This window comes from Anabrus simplex, chromosome 1 (assembly GCF_040414725.1).
Source record: "Anabrus simplex isolate iqAnaSimp1 chromosome 1, ASM4041472v1, whole genome shotgun sequence".
Lineage (NCBI taxonomy): Eukaryota > Metazoa > Arthropoda > Insecta > Orthoptera > Tettigoniidae > Anabrus > Anabrus simplex.
This window is the reverse complement of record NC_090265.1, coordinates 14656611-14678331: the sequence shown is the minus strand read 5'-3', so window position 1 is coordinate 14678331 and position 21721 is coordinate 14656611. Positions and strand designations below refer to the sequence as shown.

General features: G+C 50.2%; 5 non-coding genes across 5 annotated transcripts; all 5 read right to left on the bottom strand.

Moving 5' to 3' along the window:
- Positions 1-8694: 8694 nt before the first annotated feature.
- LOC136858958 (U1 spliceosomal RNA) lies at positions 8695-8856 on the bottom strand. The gene has a single exon (XR_010858723.2). It is a non-coding gene; the product is annotated as a U1 spliceosomal RNA (small nuclear RNA).
- A 1837-nt stretch (positions 8857-10693) lies between these two features.
- LOC136859046 (U1 spliceosomal RNA) lies at positions 10694-10855 on the bottom strand. Its single transcript, XR_010858805.2, has one exon. It is a non-coding gene; the product is annotated as a U1 spliceosomal RNA (small nuclear RNA).
- A 3435-nt stretch (positions 10856-14290) lies between these two features.
- On the bottom strand, positions 14291-14452 carry LOC137497134 (U1 spliceosomal RNA). The gene has a single exon (XR_011017670.1). It is a non-coding gene; the product is annotated as a U1 spliceosomal RNA (small nuclear RNA).
- Positions 14453-17893: 3441 nt separating this feature from the next.
- On the bottom strand, positions 17894-18055 carry LOC136858957 (U1 spliceosomal RNA). Its single transcript, XR_010858722.2, has one exon. It is a non-coding gene; the product is annotated as a U1 spliceosomal RNA (small nuclear RNA).
- A 1840-nt stretch (positions 18056-19895) lies between these two features.
- On the bottom strand, positions 19896-20057 carry LOC136858956 (U1 spliceosomal RNA). Its single transcript, XR_010858721.2, has one exon. It is a non-coding gene; the product is annotated as a U1 spliceosomal RNA (small nuclear RNA).
- Positions 20058-21721: the final 1664 nt, after the last annotated feature.

Sequence of the window (21721 nt, the reverse complement as noted above, 5' to 3'; positions counted from 1 at the left end):
TCCCCTCAACGGTTGCCGGAGATTCCAACGTGGGAATAACGACCGTCGATGCCGTAAATGTGGCAACCCAGAAGAAACGACGGCACACGTATTGAACCACTGCCGCCCACACTACGTCACCATCCAGAGGCGGCACGACGCAATCTTGGACCGGCTCACCAATGCTGTACCGAAGAAGTCTGGGGCGCCAAGAAAAAACCAGCGCATACCCTTCGACCATCTTGTGGGAACCACTGCGTCGCAAGCCATCAGCGATGAGATCAAATCGCTGCGACCAGATCTCGTCGTTATCAATGAAGCCAAGAAGACGGTGGCAATCGTCGATGTAACCATCCCGTTCGACGATGGCCTCCACTCACTACAGAAGGCTCGCGAACTCAAGATCACCAAATACGAGCCTTCTGCCAATATTTTGAGGAACGCCGGCTACACCGTCTTTCTTGATGCCTTCGTGGTGGGCTCGCTGGGAACATGGGACGGCGCTAATGCTCGAACAACGCACGGACTCGGCATCGCCAAGAGTTATGCCAAAGTGATGGCAAACCTCTGCGTCTCGGACACGATTCGGTGGTCCAGGGACCTCTACGTGGAACACGTGACGGGACACCGCCAATACACCTAGGCGGCAGCGGTGTAGTGCAGTGACAGTATTAGTGTTGTTGCGTGTGCTAGTGATGTGCCGTGTGATTGTGCTTCTGGGACGTAAATGAAGAGCGCCAATGCGCAACTGTATGCCAGTGCTAGTGATTATGTTTGTGATACGCTCCTATATATTTATTAATTGTAGGTCCTATTGTTGTATGTATTATAGGGAGTGCGTCTAGAGTGGATGTGGTACGAATGAGTGGGGGCAACATATGTGACTGAGTGGATGAATGGAGTATGGGTACTTGATGTATGGATGTACGCCCCGAGCGAATTGAGATGAATGGACCAGTATAAACGCAAGCCAGTCTATCGCATAATGTAAATAGATTAGAGCTTAGCATCATGTATATATTTACTATTTTATTGTGGATTGTGAGTATACTTGGAGGAGAGAATGGAAGGTGGCTGCAGTGTCGTGAACTCAACTGTCAGGTTAACAAGGCTTAAGCCTAATGCACTGTATGGGTCCAACTAATGTATATGGTAAATAGGAAATTGTGGGCGGGTCCTCCTCCTATCCCCCTTCCCAACTAGGCCTGTAAGGGGTCACGGGGTGAATGGGTGGGAGAACGTTGGACCCCATACAGATGCCTCTGGATATCTCTTACGACCTCGCCACGACACTGCACTGCCAGGAGTGAATGGCTGCACGAATGCGGATGGACAAATGTGTGGCGTGCCTAGTTCCATTAGTAATCCTCAATGTATATATATTTTTTACTACTTTGAATGTGCACCAGAACATACCAGCCGCACGGACATTAACAAGAAAAAATTACTCTGTAAATACCAGCAAGTTTTTGTCACTATATTGGTCTAATCGTTTGACATGTATATATTTCTTTTAAATATTTGAATAAAAAACATTTTATCTGTTCTTATCAGCTTAATTTTGTGACCCTGAGTAAGCAGGAAAAGCAGGGTTCTCGCTTTTTGAGCTGAGTATTGGGCTGATAGGGACGGCGCTCGCTTGGGTCGCTAGGAACGATTAGCGATCTAACGTGTGGTTCGCCTGCCACCAGGAGCGTGCCAATGATCTGGCCACTGCGGGCTTAGTGACGACCTAGCCCGCGCTTATCAAGGTCCAGTGAGGCGGCCAAGGCTCCTGGTGGTTGAGGGTCTCACCCTAGGGCTGCCCACATAGTTTAGTGGAGTGAGTGTGTGTGCGTGTGCGGGTGAGTGAGTGCGAGAGTGGTAGGGGGAGTGAGAGGTGAGTGAGTGCGAGTGTGACTGAGGGCTCCTAAGCGGCCCGGGTGGTCCAGTGGTGCACCGGCCCGGGTAGTTTAGGGGACTGAGTGAAAGTAGTTGGGCACGAGTGTGGGAGTGGCAGGGGGAGTGGACGGTGTGTGAATCCGGGTGCGAGCAAGCGTCCTAGGCGGCTCGGGTGGTCCAGTGGCGCGACGGCCCGGGTGGCTTAGGGGACCGAGTGCGAGGAGTGACTTGAGCGTGGGAGTGAGTGAGTCTGAGTGCAAGTGAGGGCCCTAGGCGGCTCGGGTGGTCCAGTGGTGCACCGGCCCGGGTAGTTTAGGGGTCCGAGTGTGAGCGGGTGTGAACGGCGAGTGAAAGTGGGAGCGACTGCGGGAGTGGAAGCGAAGGTCGAACCCGGCTGCGCGTTCAGAGCCAAGTGACCAGTGTAGCTCAGTGACACAAGTGTCAAGGCCGGGTAGCCTAGTGGTGCGAGTGCTTCTGTACGAGTGAGACTGTGTGAGGGCTTGTGTAGTCCAGTAATTTGGCCGTGTGAGTGCGTGAGTCAGAACAGCCTTGTTGTGTGAGGATAGGAGCGGGAGTGAGTACTGAGTGCGTCTGGGATCGACTGTTGAGCGTGTTGGAACTGTGCAGTAGCGCGATGAACATCACGAGGAGCTCCGATGATGATGTGGGTGAGACCCTGGATGTGAGTGGTGCGGGGATGCTCCCCAGTCTGCGTGGCAGGCTTAGTCACCCTACCTCCACCCCGGTGCCTCACCCGGATATGAACCCCGACGCTGCTGTTTTTGTTCCTGTTGCAGGTGGGGAACAGCGCGTTGGGACACAGATCATCTTCAGGCTACCATACACCACCACGAGATGGCTCTGCCCTGCCTGCACTGCACCACAAAAAACGTTCAAGCGCCAGGAGGATCTGATCAAACATACAAAGAGGTTTCACCTGGCACGAGGATGTACGCTGGAGGTGGTTTTTGAATGCTGTGGCCTGCAATTCTCAACTTCTGTCAACAGATACGCGAAGAAGCAGGCCAACAAGCACTGGGGAGAGGCACACCCTGACCAGTCCATTGACTCCGTGACGCAAGGAAGATGTCGCCTCACGATCTACGGTGACACCAACAGAGTCTACACGACGCCTGGCCCCTCTCCCCGACGCTCGATCCTGTCATCACCACCAGCTATCCGTGCGTCCCCTCGTCCTTCCCCGTCGGTCCCTACCACCTCCACACCGCTACCCCCAGGCAGACAGCGGCCAAGAAGAGCTCCGGCCAACCCACCACCGCGCCCGGCCTCCGCCAACCGCCTCCAGAGGGTGACTCCAACAGATGAAGAGCCTCCCCACCACCACGATGAGCGTCGCCCCACCATCTGCGGCGACGTGAGGCCTCAACAGGAGCTGCCTGACAACCCTCCCGGGAAGGCTACTCCTCTCGAAAATCAACTGTGCCTCCTTTCTCCCCAGGCTCCCCCCCTGGACGTCCCTACCTCTGGTTCACCACCACCCTCAGGCAGCTCGCTGGCCGAAACTGCTACCGATCCTCCTGGCAGACACACTCTGAGAACATCGACTTCCAACACCGGCCCGACCAGGCAACACGATGGAGACCCAGTGGCCCCACCTCCGGACACCAGAGCCACGGACCAGCACTCCACCATAGCTGACACGACCATCACGACAACACCGAGCGAGCCCGAAGATATATCGACGCTCAGAGCGGCATCCCCGACACGGAGCAACGATGGCGGCCTCAACGGGACTGAACATGACACCTCTGACGCTGGAGAATCCTCAACCACTCCGACATGTCCATCTAGCCAGAACAACAACGGCCCACCCGCTGGCACACTACAACCAAGCCAGTTCCAACAAGAATGGATGGAGAGATTCCAACTCATCGATGACTGGGAGGTCTTTGAGACGGCCTGTGGTGATCTCACCGAAGCCGTTCGCAGCAGAACTCATAAAACACCGACCGCTGCGGACGTACAGAGGAATGAAGAGAACCGACGGCAGAACCGGGACCCCTCATTCAACCGTCGACGACGCAGGGGTGTCCCCCAATTTGACCCCAAAGAGGCCGCCAAGATTCAGCGTCTGTACCGCGTGGACCGGCGCAAAGCGATGAGGCAGATTCTGGGACAGGAATCCCCCTACTGCATGGCCCCCCAAGAAGAGCTGGAGGAGCACTTCGTGGGAGTTCATCGGGCCAGGGACGGCTGTTCCACCGACCCAGCTGAAGAAAGAGTACCGAAGCTACCAAGAATCGAGGACCCCATTACCATCGACAACATCCGACCAGAAGAGGTGGCCCTCAAGTTATCCAAGGCCCCTAGCACTGCACCTGGGCCCGATGGTATTACATACCAGCAATGGAGGCAGGTCGACAAGGATGGGTCTCTACTCGCGACCATCTTCAACGTGTGCCTTCGGTACTCCAGAGTCCCCGCATCCTGGAAGCAAAGCAGGACAGTGCTTATTTTCAAGAAAGGCGACCAGGATGATCTGTCAAATTGGAGACCTATAGCCCTTTCCAACACCATCGGAAAGATCTACTGCAGCATCATTGCAGCTAGGCTGGGTTCGGTGGCAGCGGCGAACAACATCATCTCACCCCAGCAGAAGGGATTCATGCCAGCAGAAGGCTGCATCGAGCACAACTTTGTGCTTCAAGAAATCCTGGTGGATGCTCGAAGAACAGGAAGAGAAGTCGTCATCGCCTGGCTTGACCTTGCTAACGCCTTCGGGTCAGTGCCCCACTCCACCATCCTTCGGGCACTGACCGACATCAACGCAGGCTCTCACCTCGTCAACATAGTGAGCGATTTATACTCCGGTAGCACCACCAGGATCCGGTCCACGACGGGTGACACCAACCCCATCCCCTTCAACGCGGGAGTCCGGCAAGGCTGCCCGCTATCACCGATCCTCTTCAATATCGTGATGGAGTACCTCCTTCGCACCGCCACCGACGTTAGTAAGACTCATGGATACGACATCAGAGGCTACACCGCATCTGTCCTGGCCTTTGCAGACGACATCGCCCTAATAGCCAGGTCAGAGGAGCACATGAGATCCATGCTCGAGAGGATGGGCAGTACCGCGCGCTGGCTCGGCCTCGAATTCAAGCCGCAAAAATGTGCCACACTCCACATGAGGAAGAAGACCACACTCGCCACGGGATTCACCATCTCCGGGGGAGCCATGGACACTCTTCGAGAAGGGGACTCATACCAACACCTTGGAGTCCCAACGGGTTTGAAAGTGGACCAAACCCCGAATAAAGCCATCGAGCGGATTGAAGGAGAGGTCGACGCAGTCTTCAATAGCCTCCTCGCACCGTGGCAAAAACTCGACGCCCTGCGCACCTTTATCATCCCGCAGCTCGAGTTTACGCTACGGTCGTCCCGAGTGAAGAAAACCCTGTTCCACCAGCTAGACAGGAAAATCAAGACCGGCGCTAAAACTGTCCTCAACCTACCGCAGCGTGCAAGTGCTGAGATCGTGTTCATCCCAACGCGTCAAGGCGGTGCTGGACTTCCACCGATAGCCGACATCTCAGACTTGGCAGCCATTAACCACATCTTTAGGCTGCTAAGCTCTAACGATGAAAGCATCGCGAAGCTCGCGCTGGAGGGCCTCCGTACCACCGTAAAGAAGAGGATCCTGCAGGATCCATCACCGAGGGATATGGCCACCTACCTCTCCGGGTCCATGGAGGAGCCTTTCGACAGGGACTCGGGAGACGTAGGCACACTCTGGTCATACGCGAGGTCGGCAACCCGCCGAATGCAGAAGAGGATCCCAGGACTACGATGGGGATGGGCCGAGACGCTCAAGAGATGGGAGCTTCACCTCCCCCACCCAGAGACCGTCACTAGCGTCGCTGATGAAGGATCGCGTCGCGACATGGCAGCACTCCTCCGCTCATGCCTCACGGAGCACTATCGCCATCAACTGACATCAAAACCTGATCAGGGAAAGATTCTACGAACCTCGTCCCAGAACATCCCATCTAATCACTTCTTACAGTCTGGGAGGTATACGAGATTCGCTGACTGGCGATTCATACACCGTGCTCGCCTGGGAGTGCTGCCCCTCAACGGATGCTGGAGATACGACAGGGCTAACAACGACCGCCGTTGCCGCAAGTGTGGCGAATTGGAGGAGACGACGGCCCATGTTATGAATCACTGCCGTCCACATCTAACCACAATGACAAGGAGGCACGACGCGATCCTTGACAGAGTTGCCAAAGCCGTACCTGCCAGGTCGGGAGCATGCCGCAAGAACCAACAGGTTCCCTTCGACGAGCTCACCGGGTCAGGCACTAACATCCCTCAGGACATCCGAGCTCAAAGACCTGACCTGGTAGTCATCAACAAGGAAAAGAAGGTGGTAACAATAGTCGACGTCACTATCCCGTTCGATGATGGATACGAGTCTCTACAGAAGGCACGCGACTCGAAGAAGACCAAGTACGAGCCAACTGCGAGGATTTTACGTGACGCCGGCTACACTGTGAATCTGGACGCCTTCATTGTGGGCTCGCTCGGTACCTGGGACGGTGCCAACAGTAAAACGCTACAGTACTTGGGCATCAGCAAGTCCTACTCTAAGATGATGGCCAATCTGTGCGTGTCTGACTCAGTTCGATGGTCCAGAGACATCTACGTCGAGCACGTGACTGGCCACCGGCAATACACCTGAGCGGCTGCAGTGTGGTGCTGAACACTCCAAGAGTGGTGACAGTGCGTGTGCGTGTGATCTGTGTCAGTGTTGTGAAGTGAAAGTGGAGCGCCCTTGCGCAACTGAATGAATGAATCTCCACTAGTGAACGAGTGTTTTCTTATGCTAATTGTATATACCTGTATATAATTATTTCATGTGGCTGTGTATTATTGTATATATTATAGGTAGTGTACATCTGGGTGTATCAGTGGGTGTGCAAGGAAGTAATGAATGCTGCAAGAATGTGAGATCGAATGAAGTATGTCTGCTAGTATGGACGAGTGCATTGTATGTCTGTTAGTATGGATGAGTGCGAGTACGAAGCCAACACTTATAAGTCCATTGTAATAAGCCGACCTGTAAATACTATCTCTTATTTTATTGTGTATTATATGCATGAATGGATGAGCAAATGATAGGCAACATCAGGGTCGTGTCAACTAGAAATTAATTTAGCTCAGGCCAAATGCCTAGCGCACTGGAAGGGTCCAACTAACATATGGTCCTAGTTGAACAGTGGGCAGGGCACCTCCACCCAACCTCAATCCCACTTAGGCCTGTAAGGGGGTCACGGGGACTCAAGGGTGGGAGAACGTTGGACCACTTCCAGATGCCTCTACATCCTAGAACAGAACACCAAGTGAAACACGACACTGATGACCTAAGTTGAAAGAGTGCGCGAATGTACAGTGGCATGCCTAGTTCCGGGTTAAACCCAAGTATTATAATCTAGATTATTTTAAACTTAGCACCTACCAGCAAGAGCCACACGGACTCAAACAATTGATATAATAGTGGACTCACCAGCAGCCAAATCATATTGCATTGTAAATACCTATGTTCAACTCCACCAGCAGCCTTTTATATATATTGTATACGTCAACGCTTGAAATGTAAATATTTAAATATTTAATAAAAAAACATTTAATCTGTTCTTTGCGACAACTCTAGCAAGCTGGTAAGTTCGGTGGTCGCTAGGTGTCGCTCGCCTGCTACTGAGGGCGTGTCAGTGATCTGGCCACTGCGAGTCTCAAGACGTTGAGGCCTGCGCTTATCACGGTCCGGTGAGACGGCCAAAGCCCTCGGTGGTATAATGTCAAGCCCTTGACGGCTCACGTGGCTGAGTGGTGCAAAATTAAAAAAGGACACACTTTATGCAACCAGATTTTAAAGTGGAAATTGAACTTGTAATCAGAATAATTTTAAACCTTGTAAATTCTACATGTACAATTTGAGGCACGCGACGACCCCCCCCCCCCCCCCCCCCAACTCTCCTCTAACTCCATCAAATACTGGCCGAGGGAACCTTTCTCAGCCTAGGTGCCGGCGCTACCGCTTCTCGGCTTTTTTTCGCCGAGATCAAAGTGTACGTGTGTTTCTTATCAGCTTAATGGGGCCTCTGACCGCTGTCACGAGCAGAACTACGCTTTGACTCGGTCTTGAGCGTGCTCTTCCATTGGCCAGAATTTAGTATAGTCTGGTTCGGTCCACCCTGAAACAAGATAAAAGCAAAAACTAAGTCGAATATTCTGGTAACTTTTTGTTTCTTAGAAGTAGAAATAATAATAATAATAATAATAATAATAATAATAAAAAATCCATATCCATGCATGCGTTTGTTTTATTCCTGGTCTCAATTCTTCCTCTGTAGCTCTTTTGTAGGTTATAAATATTGCCAATTAGAAGAAGAAAGATTTTTTTTTTTTCAGAAGAAAAGAGGAAACGAAAAATAATCTCTCTAAGGGTCCTAGCGGTATGTATGACCTTTTATACACGAAAAAAAAAAAAAAGGAAAAAAAGTTCACACACTCATCCGAATGGAAACGTCTGTGAACAGGGAGAAAGAGATACTCTTACGATCTGAAGGGTAACCTCCGCTCTGCTACGTTACAAGAAACGGGCTTTCCGTTTCTTAACAGCAGGCAGGAGTATGCCCTCACACCGTACAGCTCAAGGATATTGTTTGGAATTGTTTCAGCAAAACATGGGGAAGTGCAAAAATCACAAACCTTTATTTCTCTCCTGTAAACAATTACAAGTACATAAACCGACCCCTTGGGGTATCGAACCCCTTCCAGTCACAATTCTTTGGTTTATTTCTAAAATGTCCGGGACAGCGCGAACGCAGTCCCGACTACCAAAAATTACGCGCCCGAGATATCCACATTAGGGATATTCGCAGGGGTCAACCCAAGCGAAGTGCAATGCAAGGGCCTCACCCTGGGGGAACCGCCTTCTTGATCACGGTAACCCCTACGCCAGGTAAGTATGAGGAGTGCGCCGCTTCGTCTCGCCAAACCGAAAAGGGGCTGCAAAACTACAGGGAGAGTCTACAACCAGCCCGTGATGGTTTTAATACATTAACCTACGGTCTAATAGGGCGCACCTCTCTAGGACGAGAGGATCACATCCCTAAACGCACGACTAAGACACAGGATACCGCTATCTCACACTCGACACTCATTTCACTCCTGGCGTCAAATGGGCCCAAGCAACGAGCCTCGCCGCCCGGGTCGCAGCTTGCGCAAACCGCCAACAGAGCGCGCACACGTAACCGAAAGTCAAATGGAGCAGGCTCCTTTCTTCCTCTTCTCCCCAGCAGGTGGCACGTCACGCAAATCTCTGACGCCGTCTTGCCCTTACCTGTACTACTACTGCGCACTATGCGATGCCATGTGACATTGAAACTACTGCTCACCTATCACCCCTAGCGCCAACACAAGCCGAAGTCCTAAACAAACGAACTACTAGTTTTCCGCCAATATTTACTTTAGAAACGTCTTCCCAGGAAATGCTGCCGTGCGTACCACGCCCAGGCACCCCATTCGACTACTATTAAAGGCTTTTTAACGCGCCCCGCTACCACTTCTCGGCCATGTGGCCAAGATCAAAGTGTTCGCTTCTCGGCCTCTTGGCTAAGATCGAAGTGTACTATGTTCTTTGCGACAACTCTAGCAAGCTGGTAAGTTCGGTGGTCGCTAGGTGTCGCTCGCCTGCTACTGAGGGCGTGTCAGTGATCTGGCCACTGCGAGTCTCAAGACGTTGAGGCCTGCGCTTATCACGGTCCGGTGAGACGGCCAAAGCCCTCGGTGGTATAATGTCAAGCCCTTGACGGCTCACGTGGCTGAGTGGTGCAAAATTAAAAAAGGACACACTTTATGCAACCAGATTTTAAAGTGGAAATTGAACTTGTAATCAGAATAATTTTAAACCTTGTAAATTCTACATGTACAATTTGAGGCACGCGACGACCCCCCCCCCCCCCCAACTCTCCTCTAACTCCATCAAATACTGGCCGAGGGAACCTTTCTCAGCCTAGGTGCCGGCGCTACCGCTTCTCGGCTTTTTTTCGCCGAGATCAAAGTGTACGTGTGTTTCTTATCAGCTTAATGGGGCCTCTGACCGCTGTCACGAGCAGAACTACGCTTTGACTCGGTCTTGAGCGTGCTCTTCCATTGGCCAGAATTTAGTATAGTCTGGTTCGGTCCACCCTGAAACAAGATAAAAGCAAAAACTAAGTCGAATATTCTGGTAACTTTTTGTTTCTTAGAAGTAGAAATAATAATAATAATAATAATAATAATAATAATAAAAAATCCATATCCATGCATGCGTTTGTTTTATTCCTGGTCTCAATTCTTCCTCTGTAGCTCTTTTGTAGGTTATAAATATTGCCAATTAGAAGAAGAAAGATTTTTTTTTTTTCAGAAGAAAAGAGGAAACGAAAAATAATCTCTCTAAGGGTCCTAGCGGTATGTATGACCTTTTATACACGAAAAAAAAAAAAAAGGAAAAAAAGTTCACACACTCATCCGAATGGAAACGTCTGTGAACAGGGAGAAAGAGATACTCTTACGATCTGAAGGGTAACCTCCGCTCTGCTACGTTACAAGAAACGGGCTTTCCGTTTCTTAACAGCAGGCAGGAGTATGCCCTCACACCGTACAGCTCAAGGATATTGTTTGGAATTGTTTCAGCAAAACATGGGGAAGTGCAAAAATCACAAACCTTTATTTCTCTCCTGTAAACAATTACAAGTACATAAACCGACCCCTTGGGGTATCGAACCCCTTCCAGTCACAATTCTTTGGTTTATTTCTAAAATGTCCGGGACAGCGCGAACGCAGTCCCGACTACCAAAAATTACGCGCCCGAGATATCCACATTAGGGATATTCGCAGGGGTCAACCCAAGCGAAGTGCAATGCAAGGGCCTCACCCTGGGGGAACCGCCTTCTTGATCACGGTAACCCCTACGCCAGGTAAGTATGAGGAGTGCGTCGTCGTCGTCGTCAGTAAGTTATTTCATTCCCACCCTCATGGGGTGGGCGGGCCATCAGCTCAACGGGGAGCTCTTCGGCCTTCGGGACAAAAAGAAAGGAGAAGAATAAAATCTACAGAGGGTGTATGTATCGTACATACAATATCAAAAAAGAGTTGCGGAAGGGGCGCAGAGGTACCCGAACCAACAAGGCGGACCCCAGGGAGGACCCGCACAGCCCCCGCCCAGGCAGACCCCTGAAACACCAGAGACGTGAAAGTATAGGAAGTATACTAGGGAGCCCGGGCGCGCATTACAGAAAAGAAAAATATTACAGAGAAAAGACAAAAACATTCACAAATATTCACAAATGTTGAGGAGGAATTGTGAGGGGGTTCGAGAAGTAGGCATAGGTAGAAGGAGAAGGGTAATATTGAAGAAGAAGGTAGTACAGATTAGTGGTGAGATTAGTAACGGAAGTGGCCAAGAGGCGTAGTAGTTCTATGATGGAGAGTGGCGGAAGGGTAAACGGCGACTGGGAAACTGGGGGTGGGAGAGACGTCGGCGGAGGGATGGGTGGCGACGGGGGCGAAGGAGAGGGAGGAGGCGTGTAGCGAATAGACCCAGCAAGCCTTGGGGAGGAGCGAGAGCGCTCCACCCGATGAAGACGTCCTCGAAAACGGATGCCGGTTGTGAGAAGGCGATCCACATCAGCTGGGGAGGCGAGGCGCAGACGCACCATAAAAGTCGGACCATCATCGTTGTGAATGCGAAAGACCCGGCGGACAGGAAGGCCCTCCCGTTGGAGTTCGTGAAGGATATCTTGATCCAAAACGTCGGGGGCAATCCCACGGACGACACAGCTCGGTGGAACAGTCGGCGGAAGAGTTGAAGCAGAGTGGTCGACAGGGCCTTGAGAGGCAGGCTGAACTGGAAGAGTGGCATCCAAGTGAGTTGCAGGTGACGATTGAATAGTAGTAGTGGAGGAAGGGCAGGTGATCGGGGTGGTGGACATAATAGGGGAAGGATGACTGAACGTAACGGTAGAGAGAGAAGTAGACGGAAGGCAGGAAGGGACGGAAGAAGGAGAAACGGAAGTTGTGACGGTAGTGGCGGTAGTGGTGGCGGGAGGAGTGGTGGACACGGGAGAGCAAACAGTGGGTGTGGGAGGCTGCGCTAGAGAGGGAAACTGACGGACGAGATCAGGATCGGAGGCGATTTCCTCTAGAAGATGGGCCGGAGTAGGTAGAGCGGGATAATAAGTCGAAAAGAGCCATAAACGGCCTTTGCGGTGGACGCGTAGCGCATAGTCGGGAGAGCGGAAGAACACCACTATGTCTGGGGAAGGTTGGCCCGAGGAGGCATCTTGGAGACGGAGAACCACAGAAACCGGGACACCATTGTCACGCAGAGATTTGAGAATGTCCGCTGGAGGAGCCCGTGTGTCCACATTCTTAACGAGGCAGGAGTCAGACAGCATAGCGGGAGAAGGCGACAGCCAACGAGGCGTCTGCCCATATGATTATTCTTGGGCCGACTGAGCCGCAGCAGGAAGGAGCGCCACCCAGCCGAAAAAATGTGTGGACATGCGTAGTAGGAGATGGATGAGGAGTGCGCCGCTTCGTCTCGCCAAACCGAAAAGGGGGCTGCAAAACTACAGGGAGAGTCTACAACCAGCCCGTGATGGTTTTAATACATTAACCTACGGTCTAATAGGGCGCACCTCTCTAGGACGAGAGGATCACATCCCTAAACGCACGACTAAGACACAGGATACCGCTATCTCACACTCGACACTCATTTCACTCCTGGCGTCAAATGGGCCCAAGCAACGAGCCTCGCCGCCCGGGTCGCAGCTTGCGCAAACCGCCAACAGAGCGCGCACACGTAACCGAAAGTCAAATGGAGCAGGCTCCTTTCTTCCTCTTCTCCCCAGCAGGTGGCACGTCACGCAAATCTCTGACGCCGTCTTGCCCTTACCTGTACTACTACTGCGCACTATGCGATGCCATGTGACATTGAAACTACTGCTCACCTATCACCCCTAGCGCCAACACAAGCCGAAGTCCTAAACAAACGAACTACTAGTTTTCCGCCAATATTTACTTTAGAAACGTCTTCCCAGGAAATGCTGCCGTGCGTACCACGCCCAGGCACCCCATTCGACTACTATTAAAGGCTTTTTAACGCGCCCCGCTACCACTTCTCGGCCATGTGGCCAAGATCAAAGTGTTCGCTTCTCGGCCTCTTGGCTAAGATCGAAGTGTACTATGTTCTTTGCGACAACTCTAGCAAGCTGGTAAGTTCGGTGGTCGCTAGGTGTCGCTCGCCTGCTACTGAGGGCGTGTCAGTGATCTGGCCACTGCGAGTCTCAAGACGTTGAGGCCTGCGCTTATCACGGTCCGGTGAGACGGCCAAAGCCCTCGGTGGTATAATGTCAAGCCCTTGACGGCTCACGTGGCTGAGTGGTGCAAAATTAAAAAAGGACACACTTTATGCAACCAGATTTTAAAGTGGAAATTGAACTTGTAATCAGAATAATTTTAAACCTTGTAAATTCTACATGTACAATTTGAGGCACGCGACGACCCCCCCCCCCCCCCAACTCTCCTCTAACTCCATCAAATACTGGCCGAGGGAACCTTTCTCAGCCTAGGTGCCGGCGCTACCGCTTCTCGGCTTTTTTTCGCCGAGATCAAAGTGTACGTGTGTTTCTTATCAGCTTAATGGGGCCTCTGACCGCTGTCACGAGCAGAACTACGCTTTGACTCGGTCTTGAGCGTGCTCTTCCATTGGCCAGAATTTAGTATAGTCTGGTTCGGTCCACCCTGAAACAAGATAAAAGCAAAAACTAAGTCGAATATTCTGGTAACTTTTTGTTTCTTAGAAGTAGAAATAATAATAATAATAATAATAATAATAATAATAAAAAATCCATATCCATGCATGCGTTTGTTTTATTCCTGGTCTCAATTCTTCCTCTGTAGCTCTTTTGTAGGTTATAAATATTGCCAATTAGAAGAAGAAAGATTTTTTTTTTTTCAGAAGAAAAGAGGAAACGAAAAATAATCTCTCTAAGGGTCCTAGCGGTATGTATGACCTTTTATACACGAAAAAAAAAAAAAAGGAAAAAAAGTTCACACACTCATCCGAATGGAAACGTCTGTGAACAGGGAGAAAGAGATACTCTTACGATCTGAAGGGTAACCTCCGCTCTGCTACGTTACAAGAAACGGGCTTTCCGTTTCTTAACAGCAGGCAGGAGTATGCCCTCACACCGTACAGCTCAAGGATATTGTTTGGAATTGTTTCAGCAAAACATGGGGAAGTGCAAAAATCACAAACCTTTATTTCTCTCCTGTAAACAATTACAAGTACATAAACCGACCCCTTGGGGTATCGAACCCCTTCCAGTCACAATTCTTTGGTTTATTTCTAAAATGTCCGGGACAGCGCGAACGCAGTCCCGACTACCAAAAATTACGCGCCCGAGATATCCACATTAGGGATATTCGCAGGGGTCAACCCAAGCGAAGTGCAATGCAAGGGCCTCACCCTGGGGGAACCGCCTTCTTGATCACGGTAACCCCTACGCCAGGTAAGTATGAGGAGTGCGAATCAATCAATCAATCAATCAAGTTATTTCATTCCCACCCTCTGGGGTGGGCGGGCCATCAGCTCAACGAGGAGCTCTTCGGCCATCGGTAAGGAAGAAAGTGCGAGAAAATATTCCGCAGTGGAGTATGTATCGTACATACAATGTCAAAAAAGAGTTGCGGAAGGGGCGCGGAGGTACCCGAACCAACAAGGCGGAACCCAGGGAGGACCCGCACGGCCCCCGCCCAGGCAGATCCCTGAAACACCAGAGACGAGAAACTATATGAAGTCTGCTAGGGAGCTCGGGCGCGCATTACAGAAAAGAAAAATATTACAAAGAAAAGACAAAAATATTCACATATATTCACAAATGTTGAGGAGGAATTGTGAGGGGGTTCGAAAAGTAGGCATAAGTAGAAGGACAAGGGTAATGTTGAAGAAGAAGGTAGTACAGATTAGTTGTGAGATTAGTAACGGAAGTGGCCAAGAGGCGTAGGAGTTCTAGGATTGATAGTGGCGGAAGGGTAAACTGCGACTGGGGAACTGGGGGAGGGGGAGATGGCGGCGGTGGGATGGGTGGCGACGGGGGTGAAGGAGAAGGAGGAGGCGTGTAGCGAAGAGATCCAGTAAGCCGTGGGGGGGAGCGAGAGCGCTCCACCCGATGAAGACGTCCTCGAAAGCGGATGCCGGTTGTAAGAAGACGGTCCACATCAGCAGGGGAGGCGAGACGAAGGCGCACCATAAAGGTCGGACCATCAGCGTTGAGAATGCGAAAGACCCGGCGGACAGGAATGCCCTCCTGTTGTAGCTCATGAAGGATATCCTGGTCCAAAACGTCTGGAGCAATCCCACGGACGACACAGCTCGGTGGAACAGTCGGTGGAGGAGTTGAAGCAGAATGGTCGGCAGGGCCTGGAGAGGCAGGCTGAACTGGGAGAGTGTCATCCAAGTGAGTTGCAGGTGACGATTGAATAGTAGTAGTGGTTGTAGGGCAAGCGATCGGGGTGGTGGACATAATAGGGGAAGGATGACTGAACGTAACGGTAGAGAGAGAAGTAGACGGAAGGCAGGAAGGGACAGAAGAAGGAGAAACGGAAGTCGTGGCGGTAGTGGCGGTAGTGGTGACGGGAGGAGTGGTGGACACAGGAGAGCAAACAGTGGAAGTGGGAGGCTGCGCTAGGGAGGGAAACTTACGGACGAGATCAGGATCGGAGGCGATTTGCTCTAGAATATGGGCCGGAGTACGGAGAACGGTATGGTAAGAATCAAAGATGTTCATACTGCGTTTGTTGAGGGCGTTCAGCACATAACCAGGGTGAGGAGCAAACGCAACGATGTCCGGAGAAGGCTGGCCCGAGGAAGCATCTTGAAGGCGCAGTATCACTGTAGCGGGAAATTGGCCATCATCATGCAGCCAACGGCGAATTTGAGACGGAGTAAACTGAGTGTCCACATTTTTAACTAAACAGGAGAAAGACTCCATAATGAGGAAAGGCGACAGCCAACGAGGTGTCTGCCCATGAGATTGTTCTTGGGCCGACTGAGCCGCAGCAAGAAGGAGCGCCACCCAGCCGAAAAAATATGTGGACAGGTGTAGTAGGAGATGGATGGAGGAGTGCGCCGCTTCGTCTCGCCAAACCGAAAAGGGGCTGCAAAACTACAGGGAGAGTCTACAACCAGCCCGTGATGGTTTTAATACATTAACCTACGGTCTAATAGGGCGCACCTCTCTAGGACGAGAGGATCACATCCCTAAACGCACGACTAAGACACAGGATACCGCTATCTCACACTCGACACTCATTTCACTCCTGGCGTCAAATGGGCCCAAGCAACGAGCCTCGCCGCCCGGGTCGCAGCTTGCGCAAACCGCCAACAGAGCGCGCACACGTAACCGAAAGTCAAATGGAGCAGGCTCCTTTCTTCCTCTTCTCCCCAGCAGGTGGCACGTCACGCAAATCTCTGACGCCGTCTTGCCCTTACCTGTACTACTACTGCGCACTATGCGATGCCATGTGACATTGAAACTACTGCTCACCTATCACCCCTAGCGCCAACACAAGCCGAAGTCCTAAACAAACGAACTACTAGTTTTCCGCCAATATTTACTTTAGAAACGTCTTCCCAGGAAATGCTGCCGTGCGTACCACGCCCAGGCACCCCATTCGACTACTATTAAAGGCTTTTTAACGCGCCCCGCTACCACTTCTCGGCCATGTGGCCAAGATCAAAGTGTTCGCTTCTCGGCCTCTTGGCTAAGATCGAAGTGTACTATGTTCTTTGCGACAACTCTAGCAAGCTGGTAAGTTCGGTGGTCGCTAGGTGTCGCTCGCCTGCTACTGAGGGCGTGTCAGTGATCTGGCCACTGCGAGTCTCAAGACGTTGAGGCCTGCGCTTATCACGGTCCGGTGAGACGGCCAAAGCCCTCGGTGGTATAATGTCAAGCCCTTGACGGCTCACGTGGCTGAGTGGTGCAAAATTAAAAAAGGACACACTTTATGCAACCAGATTTTAAAGTGGAAATTGAACTTGTAATCAGAATAATTTTAAACCTTGTAAATTCTACATGTACAATTTGAGGCACGCGACGACCCCCCCCCCCCCCCCCCAACTCTCCTCTAACTCCATCAAATACTGGCCGAGGGAACCTTTCTCAGCCTAGGTGCCGGCGCTACCGCTTCTCGGCTTTTTTTCGCCGAGATCAAAGTGTACGTGTGTTTCTTATCAGCTTAATGGGGCCTCTGACCGCTGTCACGAGCAGAACTACGCTTTGACTCGGTCTTGAGCGTGCTCTTCCATTGGCCAGAATTTAGTATAGTCTGGTTCGGTCCACCCTGAAACAAGATAAAAGCAAAAACTAAGTCGAATATTCTGGTAACTTTTTGTTTCTTAGAAGTAGAAATAATAATAATAATAATAATAATAATAATAATAAAAAATCCATATCCATGCATGCGTTTGTTTTATTCCTGGTCTCAATTCTTCCTCTGTAGCTCTTTTGTAGGTTATAAATATTGCCAATTAGAAGAAGAAAGATTTTTTTTTTTTCAGAAGAAAAGAGGAAACGAAAAATAATCTCTCTAAGGGTCCTAGCGGTATGTATGACCTTTTATACACGAAAAAAAAAAAAAAGGAAAAAAAGTTCACACACTCATCCGAATGGAAACGTCTGTGAACAGGGAGAAAGAGATACTCTTACGATCTGAAGGGTAACCTCCGCTCTGCTACGTTACAAGAAACGGGCTTTCCGTTTCTTAACAGCAGGCAGGAGTATGCCCTCACACCGTACAGCTCAAGGATATTGTTTGGAATTGTTTCAGCAAAACATGGGGAAGTGCAAAAATCACAAACCTTTATTTCTCTCCTGTAAACAATTACAAGTACATAAACCGACCCCTTGGGGTATCGAACCCCTTCCAGTCACAATTCTTTGGTTTATTTCTAAAATGTCCGGGACAGCGCGAACGCAGTCCCGACTACCAAAAATTACGCGCCCGAGATATCCACATTAGGGATATTCGCAGGGGTCAACCCAAGCGAAGTGCAATGCAAGGGCCTCACCCTGGGGGAACCGCCTTCTTGATCACGGTAACCCCTACGCCAGGTAAGTATGAGGAGTGCGCCGCTTCGTCTCGCCAAACCGAAAAGGGGCTGCAAAACTACAGGGAGAGTCTACAACCAGCCCGTGATGGTTTTAATACATTAACCTACGGTCTAATAGGGCGCACCTCTCTAGGACGAGAGGATCACATCCCTAAACGCACGACTAAGACACAGGATACCGCTATCTCACACTCGACACTCATTTCACTCCTGGCGTCAAATGGGCCCAAGCAACGAGCCTCGCCGCCCGGGTCGCAGCTTGCGCAAACCGCCAACAGAGCGCGCACACGTAACCGAAAGTCAAATGGAGCAGGCTCCTTTCTTCCTCTTCTCCCCAGCAGGTGGCACGTCACGCAAATCTCTGACGCCGTCTTGCCCTTACCTGTACTACTACTGCGCACTATGCGATGCCATGTGACATTGAAACTACTGCTCACCTATCACCCCTAGCGCCAACACAAGCCGAAGTCCTAAACAAACGAACTACTAGTTTTCCGCCAATATTTACTTTAGAAACGTCTTCCCAGGAAATGCTGCCGTGCGTACCACGCCCAGGCACCCCATTCGACTACTATTAAAGGCTTTTTAACGCGCCCCGCTACCACTTCTCGGCCATGTGGCCAAGATCAAAGTGTTCGCTTCTCGGCCTCTTGGCTAAGATCGAAGTGTACTATGTTCTTTGCGACAACTCTAGCAAGCTGGTAAGTTCGGTGGTCGCTAGGTGTCGCTCGCCTGCTACTGAGGGCGTGTCAGTGATCTGGCCACTGCGAGTCTCAAGACGTTGAGGCCTGCGCTTATCACGGTCCGGTGAGACGGCCAAAGCCCTCGGTGGTATAATGTCAAGCCCTTGACGGCTCACGTGGCTGAGTGGTGCAAAATTAAAAAAGGACACACTTTATGCAACCAGATTTTAAAGTGGAAATTGAACTTGTAATCAGAATAATTTTAAACCTTGTAAATTCTACATGTACAATTTGAGGCACGCGACGACCCCCCCCCCCCCCCCCCAACTCTCCTCTAACTCCATCAAATACTGGCCGAGGGAACCTTTCTCAGCCTAGGTGCCGGCGCTACCGCTTCTCGGCTTTTTTTCGCCGAGATCAAAGTGTACGTGTGTTTCTTATCAGCTTAATGGGGCCTCTGACCGCTGTCACGAGCAGAACTACGCTTTGACTCGGTCTTGAGCGTGCTCTTCCATTGGCCAGAATTTAGTATAGTCTGGTTCGGTCCACCCTGAAACAAGATAAAAGCAAAAACTAAGTCGAATATTCTGGTAACTTTTTGTTTCTTAGAAGTAGAAATAATAATAATAATAATAATAATAATAATAATAAAAAATCCATATCCATGCATGCGTTTGTTTTATTCCTGGTCTCAATTCTTCCTCTGTAGCTCTTTTGTAGGTTATAAATATTGCCAATTAGAAGAAGAAAGATTTTTTTTTTTTCAGAAGAAAAGAGGAAACGAAAAATAATCTCTCTAAGGGTCCTAGCGGTATGTATGACCTTTTATACACGAAAAAAAAAAAAAAGGAAAAAAAGTTCACACACTCATCCGAATGGAAACGTCTGTGAACAGGGAGAAAGAGATACTCTTACGATCTGAAGGGTAACCTCCGCTCTGCTACGTTACAAGAAACGGGCTTTCCGTTTCTTAACAGCAGGCAGGAGTATGCCCTCACACCGTACAGCTCAAGGATATTGTTTGGAATTGTTTCAGCAAAACATGGGGAAGTGCAAAAATCACAAACCTTTATTTCTCTCCTGTAAACAATTACAAGTACATAAACCGACCCCTTGGGGTATCGAACCCCTTCCAGTCACAATTCTTTGGTTTATTTCTAAAATGTCCGGGACAGCGCGAACGCAGTCCCGACTACCAAAAATTACGCGCCCGAGATATCCACATTAGGGATATTCGCAGGGGTCAACCCAAGCGAAGTGCAATGCAAGGGCCTCACCCTGGGGGAACCGCCTTCTTGATCACGGTAACCCCTACGCCAGGTAAGTATGAGGAGTGCGCCGCTTCGTCTCGCCAAACCGAAAAGGGGCTGCAAAACTACAGGGAGAGTCTACAACCAGCCCGTGATGGTTTTAATACATTAACCTACGGTCTAATAGGGCGCACCTCTCTAGGACGAGAGGATCACATCCCTAAACGCACGACTAAGACACAGGATACCGCTATCTCACACTCGACACTCATTTCACTCCTGGCGTCAAATGGGCCCAAGCAACGAGCCTCGCCGCCCGGGTCGCAGCTTGCGCAAACCGCCAACAGAGCGCGCACACGTAACCGAAAGTCAAATGGAGCAGGCTCCTTTCTTCCTCTTCTCCCCAGCAGGTGGCACGTCACGCAAATCTCTGACGCCGTCTTGCCCTTACCTGTACTACTACTGCGCACTATGCGATGCCATGTGACATTGAAACTACTGCTCACCTATCACCCCTAGCGCCAACACAAGCCGAAGTCCTAAACAAACGAACTACTAGTTTTCCGCCAATATTTACTTTAGAAACGTCTTCCCAGGAAATGCTGCCGTGCGTACCACGCCCAGGCACCCCATTCGACTACTATTAAAGGCTTTTTAACGCGCCCCGCTACCACTTCTCGGCCATGTGGCCAAGATCAAAGTGTTCGCTTCTCGGCCTCTTGGCTAAGATCGAAGTGTACTATGTTCTTTGCGACAACTCTAGCAAGCTGGTAAGTTCGGTGGTCGCTAGGTGTCGCTCGCCTGCTACTGAGGGCGTGTCAGTGATCTGGCCACTGCGAGTCTCAAGACGTTGAGGCCTGCGCTTATCACGGTCCGGTGAGACGGCCAAAGCCCTCGGTGGTATAATGTCAAGCCCTTGACGGCTCACGTGGCTGAGTGGTGCAAAATTAAAAAAGGACACACTTTATGCAACCAGATTTTAAAGTGGAAATTGAACTTGTAATCAGAATAATTTTAAACCTTGTAAATTCTACATGTACAATTTGAGGCACGCGACGACCCCCCCCCCCCCCCCCCAACTCTCCTCTAACTCCATCAAATACTGGCCGAGGGAACCTTTCTCAGCCTAGGTGCCGGCGCTACCGCTTCTCGGCTTTTTTTCGCCGAGATCAAAGTGTACGTGTGTTTCTTATCAGCTTAATGGGGCCTCTGACCGCTGTCACGAGCAGAACTACGCTTTGACTCGGTCTTGAGCGTGCTCTTCCATTGGCCAGAATTTAGTATAGTCTGGTTCGGTCCACCCTGAAACAAGATAAAAGCAAAAACTAAGTCGAATATTCTGGTAACTTTTTGTTTCTTAGAAGTAGAAATAATAATAATAATAATAATAATAATAATAATAAAAAATCCATATCCATGCATGCGTTTGTTTTATTCCTGGTCTCAATTCTTCCTCTGTAGCTCTTTTGTAGGTTATAAATATTGCCAATTAGAAGAAGAAAGATTTTTTTTTTTTCAGAAGAAAAGAGGAAACGAAAAATAATCTCTCTAAGGGTCCTAGCGGTATGTATGACCTTTTATACACGAAAAAAAAAAAAAAGGAAAAAAAGTTCACACACTCATCCGAATGGAAACGTCTGTGAACAGGGAGAAAGAGATACTCTTACGATCTGAAGGGTAACCTCCGCTCTGCTACGTTACAAGAAACGGGCTTTCCGTTTCTTAACAGCAGGCAGGAGTAT